The sequence below is a fragment of the Helianthus annuus genome, chromosome 10, assembly GCF_002127325.2.
Source record: "Helianthus annuus cultivar XRQ/B chromosome 10, HanXRQr2.0-SUNRISE, whole genome shotgun sequence".
NCBI classification, from domain to species: Eukaryota; Viridiplantae; Streptophyta; class Magnoliopsida; order Asterales; family Asteraceae; genus Helianthus; species Helianthus annuus.
Window position 1 is genome coordinate 175,746,566 of NC_035442.2, and position 10,778 is coordinate 175,757,343.

Below are 10,778 nucleotides of genomic sequence, written 5' to 3' on the forward strand. Positions count from 1 at the left end.
ACTGCCATCGGACGCCATTGTTATACAGGGGAGAGAGAGTATAGGGAGATGATGATGATGGTTTAGATTTATAATTTTAAAATTTTAATATTTTTTTTTGTATTAAATGATTGTTTTGCCCTCACATGGATTGCACATGATCTCACTTAAGTGAATCTTTTAACCAGGTTATGGTCAAAGGACCTAAGGTGTTACAGGTTTTCCAAATAAAGGACCGTGACTGTAATTATTAAAGTTAAAGATTATCCATTGCAACCCGCTCCAAACATAAAAGACGAAAAATGTAATTTACCCAAAGTAAAATGTCTGGACCACATCTGCTCTGTAGGGATGATGTGGACACTGGACCAAATCTCTCCCGGTGTGTAAAAAGAATGGTATTTGTTGTTTGATGTTTTAATGGATTTGCTCTAATGGTTTAAAGTAAACACAATCATTTTTCTCCTTGATTTTTTGAGTTAATTTTCGTTTTGTTCTATGTGGTTTGATATTTTAATGGTTTTGCTCTAATAGTTTAAAAACAATCATTTTCTCCTTGATCTTTTGAGTTTGTCACCAGTTTGCTCCTTGTCTCTAACTCAGTTAAAACGTTCAATTAAAAGTAGGGGTATTTTGGTAGTTTACTCCCTGACTCTAACTCAATTAAAACGTTTAGTTAAAAGTCGCGGTAGTCGTGGTAGTTGCAGGTGGTGGTGGATGGTTGTGGATGGTGGTGGCCGGTAGAAAGAGTGGTTGGAAAGATGGGGGATCGGAAAAGAATTACTTATATACATGTAAATAAACAAGTTATAGGTTTATTTAGGTGAAAAAATAAAATGCCCTTGCTTTTATCTATAAAATTACCAAAATACCCTTATAGTTAATGGATTTTTTGGATGGAGTTAGATACCGAGAGCAAAATAACGATAAGTTAGAAAAACCAGGGAGGAAAATGGTGGTGGTGTACAGACGGTGGTGGTGGTGGTGGTGGTGGTGGTGGAGGACGGTGGTGGTGGATGTGGACGGTGGGTGGTGGACGTGGACGTGGACGGTGGGTGGTGGTGGTGGACGGTGGTGGTGGGAGGTGGTGTTTAACCCTCTGCAGGCCTTAAAAGATCTTAAAAGTGTCTCGGCGAAGTCTGCACCAAGAAGAACTCCTCTATCTGCGTAGGCTCTTCTGTCTGCATAGCGCTAACCACGCGCAGACAGGAGAGCCTGCGCAGATTTTTTTAGAAAAACAAACACCACGTAAATGACAATAACGATCTGACTCTTTGAATAAACGGGTCATTATTTTGGTACTAATAGGTTTGGCCCTTTAGCTACCAAACACTTTTTTGCCCTCGTTTTAATATTTTAAATAAATAAGTGCCTTGATTATGGGTACAGAACAAGAAATGACAATAATAGTCTGAATCTTTGAATAAACGGGTCATCCTTTTGGTACTGGTACGAGCTCGTCCCAATAAAATATCGAAAGACTACCAAACACTGGCATAAGTTGATTCCCTTCATCACAAATTTGTAATCATGTTTCCTCTTCATTACAAATTAGAAAGAAAAAAAGAAAATCATCCAATTGATTTAGTTGATTTCGCTTCGACAATTATGCTCTCTCTTCATCACCACAAGTCATTTTCCCATATTCCGAAAAAGAGTTAATTCATCAACATAATAACTATGATCAATTCTGCTTCAAAAGTTCACTTCCACCATGCGACGATGAAGCCAAACTGAACAAAATCCGATAAATGAAGGCGAAGCAGAAATAAATCGACGAAAGAATCCATCATACTAATAATTTATGAGTTTTCAAAGAAATATATTCAAATTCCATTTTCATTTCTAATTTGATTAGAAAACATTATGATTTTTGTTTTGTATATGAGAAGTAGGTGTGTAAACAAATCAACTCAATCCGAGCTCTTTTAAGTTCAAGCTTAGTTCATCCGAGCTCTACTTCCAAACTTAAGCACGGCTCGTGTGTAGCCTTTCAAGTTTGGCATCGCCTCATTTATTGATTTATTTTATTGATTTATATGTATGCTAGGTTTAGAATCTCATATATTAGGCGGGTTAATATATGTAATGTTATATAATTAGTAACAAAAATACGCTTAAAAACATCTGTATAGGACTGAATAATCTCATGTAATATACTTACTGAATAATATATAAAACATAATCTGCAACTTTTAGAAGTCACTCACAAAAACAATTAAGAACTAATTGAATAAATATCCTTTTTGATACTTTCACTAAAATAATTTTTGACTCGGTGATATTTTAGACATAAATATATGCTTTAAGTAAAAAGTATAAATTTTTTTATAAAATTTAATTTCATATTAAATGTCTTTGGTTAATGATATAATAACCATCTTTAACTAAAAAATAACTATCTATACTGGCGGGGGGGCTTGGTGAAGGTCTTAAAACCGAAGCCTCCTGTTATTGGGCTGGAAGGCCGAAGTGTTAAAATAATAAAAGAAAGTTATAGAATTGCATTCGATTTTACCTTAAATCGTTATTATATTATATATATATAGTGATAAACTCACTCACATCTGTAATTCTGCATCATTGTTTTCTAATATTTTATTAAAATGCAATTTTTTTTGAACGGCAAACACATTTTATATATATATATACATATATATATATATATATATGTTTGGTTCTTTGCAGAACCCTTTCTTTTGAGAGAACTTGCAGAACCAATATGGACCACTTATTTTATTTGTTTTAAAAAATATAAATAAAAGTATAAAAGGATAAAAATGGTATTCTATCTGTTAATTTTTCTTTCATATTACTTAAATAATTTAGTCTCTCTTTCTTTCTTTTTCACTATTTACAAATATATCTAATAACTTAACTAAACTTCTAACAGGTCCCTCATTTGTAAAATTTCTTTAGCATGATTAAAAATTAAACTGATTCACTATAATCTATTTGAATGTATATAAATGCTCTTCGTATATGTAAGTGTATAATTTGCATTTGTATAACTCTTCAAACTAGTAAGGAATTTATTCAAAGACGAACGTCATAAAGATATACGTAAATAACTATTTACATGCATGTAACTATGTTATTTACATATATGTAAACTTGATATTGATTATTTAATTTTCAAATTAATCATGTAATTACACATATGTAAATCTTTATACGAATCATTCGATTTCCAAACCGATTGTCAATATAACAAAAACAAATGAAAAAAATACACATTAGCTCAAAGACATAATTCAAATTTACATTTACACGTATGTTCATAAATGTGTTATGCATGTGTTGGAACATAAATGCTTATACATCTACACATTCACCCACACGTCCATTTTCACTCGCCCCTTTCTTCACCAATAATTTTCGCAGTATTTCCAAAGCAAACACCTAAAATGACGAAAATCATGAAAAAATAATCACAAAACCTGTTAATTTAAATAAACATCCAATCAATTTAAATAACTTTGATGTTTAAACATGCATATTCGATTGTTAACTAACAAATAAATCAGAATTTACATACACTTATAAGATAATTAAACTAAAAACAAACTAAAACTGAAACAATAACCATTTCTATGTGTAACCTTGTATTAGATATATGTATGTTAAAAAATTACATCCGTGTAAGTTAACCATTTGCACATATGTAATTATTCAACATATTTGTAATATAACAAAGAAAAATATTGTTTACTGCTTTCTTATTTTTAACCTTTATTAATGAATGAATAAATTATAAACATCAAAATTAGATATACTATCGAATGCTTTGAAAAAGAAGAAAAATAGAAAACACAAACCTCTGTTGGTTTAATGAGTATTCCAAAATCATAACTAAAAGAAAAAATGGAGTTCCACTGATGTATATCTCTAATAAATGGAGTAGTTGATCAATCAAATTTTTTTATGTTAAACAAATATCAAAGAGATAATTATATATAAAAACGGTACCATACCATCAAATCAAACGATGAAGACAGGAAGAGAAGGAACTTCATACTTCTGTTGAGAGATGTAGAGTCGATGATGGATGAATGGAAATGGTAAAACAAGTTTCATTTAAGTTTAGAGATAAATGGAGATAAATGTGGAACCGATTTGTTTTAATATTCCCAAAATACCCTTTTTATTAATTAAAATGTCATTTAATGTTTCTTGAATTACAATATTGCCATTATTATTTTAAACCATTGATTAGATGATCTAAGAGTCTAAAACGGTTCTGCAAGTTCTGAAAATATATTGGGTTCTGAAATGATCTTGATCATATATATATATATATATATATATATATATATATATATATATATATATATATATATATATATATATATATATATATATATAAAGAGCCAGCAAGGGGCTGGAAAAAACAAACAACTCCAAAAGAAAACAGACCCCTAACCGATTACATTTGATCTAAAATATCAAAGACCTTCCATTTCTCCCATGGTGGCTTCTTAATCTTCGCTCTATTGCAAATCCAAAAGAACGCTTCTTCTTTTATTTGTTCCACCGTCTTGCTGATCGGAATGAACGAGCCCGCAAACACCTTTTCATTTCTAGCTCTCCAAAGATTCCAAATAGTCGCCAAAACAACCGTATACACGATTTTTCTCCAAACTTTATCCCCCGGGTTTTGTTTGACTTGCGCAATGAAGTCTCTCAGATTGTTACAGTTTATATAACTAATCCTCAGCCAAGTCAAAATGTTCCACCATATGCTTTGGGCCCATAAGCAGATGTGATCCGGATCCTCGTCATACAACCCGCAACGAGGACACGAACTATCCCCGATGGGAACACCCCTCTGAAGCAGACCCACTTTGGAAGCAATCTTACCCAGTTGAGCTCTCCAAAGTAAGAAGTTAGCTTTCGGCGGAGCCCAATTATTCCAATCGAACGAAACACGAACAGTATCCTCTTCCACAGTGAGCTTTTCAATCACTTGACGGACATGTCGAACCGAAAAAGCACCGTTAGGATCACCTCTCCATTTCCACACACTTCCGTCAGCCACTAGGAAATCTTTTAAGTTCATTCCAAGTTTGACTAACACCGAGTCCACAGAGCCGATATCCTTCCAAACTCCCGGGAAAGATTTCTTTAAAGGAATAAGGTTATTAGAAGAAGAAGACGAGTTGCTGCCATGAATCGCGTCGACAACCTTAGCCCAAAGATGATTAGAATCGGCTTTAAATTTCCACCACCATTTAGTTAGCATCACGTAGTTAAAATATTGAATACCCCCTACGCCCTTGCCGCCGAAATTTTTCGCTTTCACCAGAAGGTCCCATTTTATCCATCTAAGTTTGTTTTTGTTGTTAACTTTGCCCTATATGAACTCTCTTCTAATTTTCTCCAACTTTTTGATCACACATTTAGGAGCCGCAAAAAGCGAAAGAAAGTAGGAAGGTAAACTACCAAGCGCCGATTTTGCTAGCGTCATACGGCCCGCAAACGAGAGGTTTTTAGCTTTCCATTTGGAGAGTTTGGAAGTGAGTCTATCTATAACCGGTTTCCAATACTTGGCTCGCTTCATGTTTACGCCGATCGGAATACCCAAGTATTCAAAGGGGAGAGACCCAACGTCACAGTTAACTTTTCTGGCGAGATCTTCGACTTCGTTGGTACCAACCCCAATGCCGAAGATTTTGCATTTTCGACGATTAATCTTGAGACCACTCACAAGGTTGAGCCATCTTAAAAGTCTGATTAACGCAATGGAGTACTAGTAGAGCCATGTCATTGTGAATAAAGTCTGATTAACCAATTGTTACAACAATGTTCCAACCACTAATGGGTGGTAGGTTAGCTTGTCGAGCCATGTCAGTCTATGACGCTTCTGGCCTGGATTGTGTTGCGTACACGTAAATCAAGCTGTTAGAATGGATACGAGGGCAAGACCTTGATAGCACGGCTGATGATCATGTCAAGGACCGTTATTATCCCTTGCGATTATACCTACTGATTACCACGTTTACTAGTCGAAGTGACGAGTCAAAGTTTCGGTCAAAATGCACAATTATGTGCATTTTACGACGAAACCGATTTTAGGTATCAAAACACAAAGTTTTGATACATGAGCATTTTTTCCCAAATACCCGTACCCATACCGATTTTAGGTATTTGGTATATGAATCGGTATCCAATTTTATTGATTTTGGTATTCGGTACTTTCGGTATTGGTACGGGTAAAAACTGGTATTGGTACCGAATTTTATGTAGACCTTTACAAAAAAAAATTGTATTATGTTTTATTTCGAATTATGGTATTATAGTACTCGTATTGATTTTACCTATATGGTACTCGTATGTATTGGTACTCGTACCAATTTTACCTATTTGGTACTCGTACTATATTGGTACTCATGTCAATTTTACATATTTAGTACTTGTACAAATGTTCAAAAACTAAATAAAAACAAAATGTTACCAAAGCGGGTACCGTACCGAAAATACCCGTACCGTACCTATATATTTGGTACGGTATTTGGTACCCAGTTTTGTTCAAATTCATTACCGGTAAGAGTATGGGTATGGGTACGGGTACTGTACCAATCTCATCCCTAAACAAGTCAGCCCAACGTACTTAATTTTCTACCCGTTTTATAGCATTTTTTGGGTCATGTAAATAGTACCGGTCAAATTAAGTTGAGCTTATATATTTATCAAAAAACCAAGCTTGAGCTTTTGAAATAAGGTTGGAAATGAGCCAAGATTGAACTTTTGGAAGTCTTCACGTTTTCATATAAATATAAACACAAACCCCCTATTTTTCCTTTTCTAAACAACACCCCTTGTTTATACGATTTCACTCCTTCCATAGCAACAACCATGAGAATCCTCTTCTCAAAACCAATGTATGCACAAGAGAATTTTGAAAATCAAAACCAAGATATGTATAAGGGATTTTTGAATTTCAAAATTTCCTGAAGAATCCTCTTCTCAAAACCCTCTTTCTCCAATTCTCCCCTTCAAAACCTTTATTCACAACGATATTTTGAAATTAAAAAAAATCCTCCTTCTCCTTCAAAACCCTCGTTCTCACAAAATACGTTTAGAAAACCCTCATATCTCACAAAATACTTCATTTTCTCATCTCATTCCATGGCGGATCAAGAGCAAGTTCTAACACCGTGTCTTCTAAACACAGAGAATCGGGAGATTCCTGATAATAGTGACATCTTCCCCAATTCCCTTGCTCCTAATTTGTTTCCAGATTCCCATGTTCACAATTCATTCCCAAATTCACTTGTTCACATTTCCCCTGTTATGAATCCATTCCCAAACTGACCTGTTTCCAACATGGCGGATCAAGATCAAGTTCTAACACTGTGTCTTCAGAACACGGAAGCCCAGGAGATTCATGTTAACAATGACATCTTCTCCAATTCCCCTATTCCTAATTTGGTCCCAAATTCCCATGTTCCCAATTCATTCACGAATTCCCATGTTCCCAATTCACCTATTGTCAATTCTGAATGTCACACCCCAACCGATGACGGAAACATCGGGTTTGGAAAAGTGCAAATTAGGTGTAGGAGACTTGTTTATATAATGGAGGATTAGGGTTTAGTGTTTAATGAAGTTTAAAGATGATTAGGGAAGATATAAGTGAAGAAGAATTGGCCAACTCATGACTAGCATACAACATTTTGCAGATTGGGGACCTTGGTGTCACGCCAAGCCAAAGTGGGGAGGAGGTCGCGCGACGCGGCGCCTTCTTGGTCCATCTAAGTTTGATTTATTACACTTTAGCCCCTGAACTTCCTTTTGTGTATCATTTTATGTTAACTTCACTATTTGACACGTTTTCAAGTACGGAAAGCGTAAATATGTATAAATTGCTTATCATGAATGCGTGAATAACTTTTTGAATGTATACCAAGTATTAGATTGCAAGTAAACACGTAACTAACGATTGATTGTATGTCTAACACGTATGTATAAAGTATGGAATTTCATTATGATCAAAGTCACGGAATACAAAGTTGGAACGAAACACGAATACAATATGATTACAAGTTTCCAAAAATATAAATACGAAAACACTTTCTAAATAAGGAAAGTACAAAAATGCGGAGCGTTACACTGAACTAGAAGAACAAAATAATAATGCTACTAAAAAAAGGACAAATGTATTGTGGAGAGTTATGTAGAAACAGGCTGCTCTATTCTTGCTGATGAAGGGACATCTGATGAGGGTAAAATATTTCTGACTTTCAATTCCCAATGTCCAGTTGGATTTGCTTTTCTTGGTTCTCGTGATGTCAGTGGTATTATTCTTGGTTTTGCTAGAGGTTTAATCGACTTGTTTAGTCAATTTGTTGAAGAACTTGGTCAACAAAATGTGGTTCAAATTGTAACCAAGAATAAAGAACCTTACATTGAATTAGGGAAAGAGATTTTTGTCAAATACCATACAATTTTCTAGAATTCACGTGGAAGCGATTTGGTTGATTCAATGTTAGAAGACTATACAAATATTGATTGGGTAAATAAGATTCTTCAACAAGCTAAAGTGCTTTCAAGAACCATTTATGGCAACAAGTTTGTTGTTTTTTTAACGAAACAAAAAACTTCTGGAGTTGACATTGTTATAGCCGGTCCAACGGCTTCTTCAACTTATTTTTACATAATAAAAAAGTTGACGAGTTTTAAATCAAAGCCGGAAGAATTGATTATTTTAATTGACCGGTATAAGTACTCGAGGGAAGAAATTCTTGGCGAGTCCTTTTGGGAAGGTATAAGAGAGTTGCCCTTTGATTGGATCCGATATTGAGGCTAATTACAGTTGTAATTAGAAAAATGAGATCCGGAATGGATATGTTTATGCATGCATATGCAAGGCTAAGCAAGAAATTAGGAGAGAGTTTGTTGATAGTTACAAGGTTTATTGGCAGATTTTGGATAAGTGATGGAAACCTACCCAAAATCCTCTTCAGACTGTAGGTTTTCATCTTAATCCCCATTTCTTCTACAATGAAAAACGTATTCAACCTTGGGTGCGGTCTTCAGTATATGATTGTATGATAAAAATGGAACCCGACCCATCAGTACAACTTGACTCAATTGACATTAATGAAGAGGCGAAAAGTTATCACGATCATGTTGCTGGTGGTGTTGCTTTAGTACTTGCAAAATAAACATGAATGAAATCAGTCCTGGTACTCATATTTTTTTGTATTTTTAGTTACTAAAATTTTGTTTTTAATCTTTTGATTTTCTAACTAAATTATTGCTTTAGTTGAATGGTGGACTATTCATGGAGAAGTGTTTGTCCCAGCTTGAAGACTTTGGCATGTCGCGTGCTTAGTAAAAGTTGGAATATTGTTGGTTGTAAACCAATGTTTTCAGAATTGGACTGGACGTCAAACCGGTCTAGTCACTGGTCCGGCCGACTGTAAGAACTGGTTGGTGTCTTAAATTTAATAGGGCGAAATTTGAAAAAAATGCCAAAATCCGGTTCAAATAACCCGGTTCAACCGACTCTGACCACCGGTTCACCTGTTCAACCCCGGTTCGATGTAAATCCGGTCCAATATACTGAATCGGACCGGTCAGACCTCCGGTTCCCAGTCCGATCCAGTTTTCAAAATATTGTTGTAAACAGAAGAATTTGAAAAGTGCTGAAAACCTTGTTGTTGGAGGGTGGCTTGATTGTGTGGAGGGCATGGATATTGCTTAGATAGAAGGTGATGATGTTTATGTGGAGGGTGGTTGGATGATAAGGAGATCATGCAGGCTGAGATGCCCATTGCGGGATTTAAGGCGGAATAGTGTCACGGAGTTAGATCTTTAACTCGCGTGCGACCTTAGATCACCATCTATGTAAGTCTTGTCGACTTAGCGTCGTTGGGTTTTGGTTATGAAAGTCTTTGAAGGGAACGTTGGATTGCAAGAGTGTTGCGTCTAATGCTTGAACACAAGTATACAAGTAAAGAGCATTGTATTACACAAGAGAGTTTCACAAAATGTTGATGTATACAAGTTGCTAGGGATGTCTCAAATGAGACCACATCATGCCTATTTATACTAGTTGTATGGCTATCTAGAGTGTTCTAAATCTAGAACACTCTTTAGAAAAGGTCTAGTGCATTATCTAGATGATTCTGTACAAATATCTTTGATATTTTGGTTGAAATTCTAGACCCTTCTTAGCAGATTTTTATGGCTGTTTTGACCAGCCTTTTCTGGCAAATTCTAGACCATTCTGGGCTAAATCATGACCATTTTAAGGCCCCCAAGTTACTGGAACCATACGGGTTGTTTCGGAGTCTTCCAGGTGGTTCTTGAAGTGGCTAGATGGTCCCGGAACTTTCTGGAATGCTGAAAATTGGCGTTGAATTTTTGTGGGGCGTGACATCCTCCCCCACCTAAATCCATGACGTCCTTGTCGTGCTTTCAGGTTATGCCTCGTTGTGATGACTATGTGGTTGATCTTGTCTTGGAACCAACTGTCACACCTCAACCGATGGCGGAAACATTGGAGTGAGACGGAAACGAGATTGCAAGAGACTTCATAACGACTAAGTGGGACAAGTATTTAAAAATAAATATTCATTTCATTTCTAACAGTTCAAGTAAATGATTTGGAAACGAAAGTATCACAAATAACGTATGACTAAGCTAATAAACATAAATTAAAGTTTCGTGCGTTTCTAGTCCTTCCTACTAGATTTTTTTCAATGCGTAACGATCACAATCCTGCAATATATAGTAAAATAACATGTCAACACATAAAGTATTGGCGAGAATACAAGTTTAAGTGTATTAGC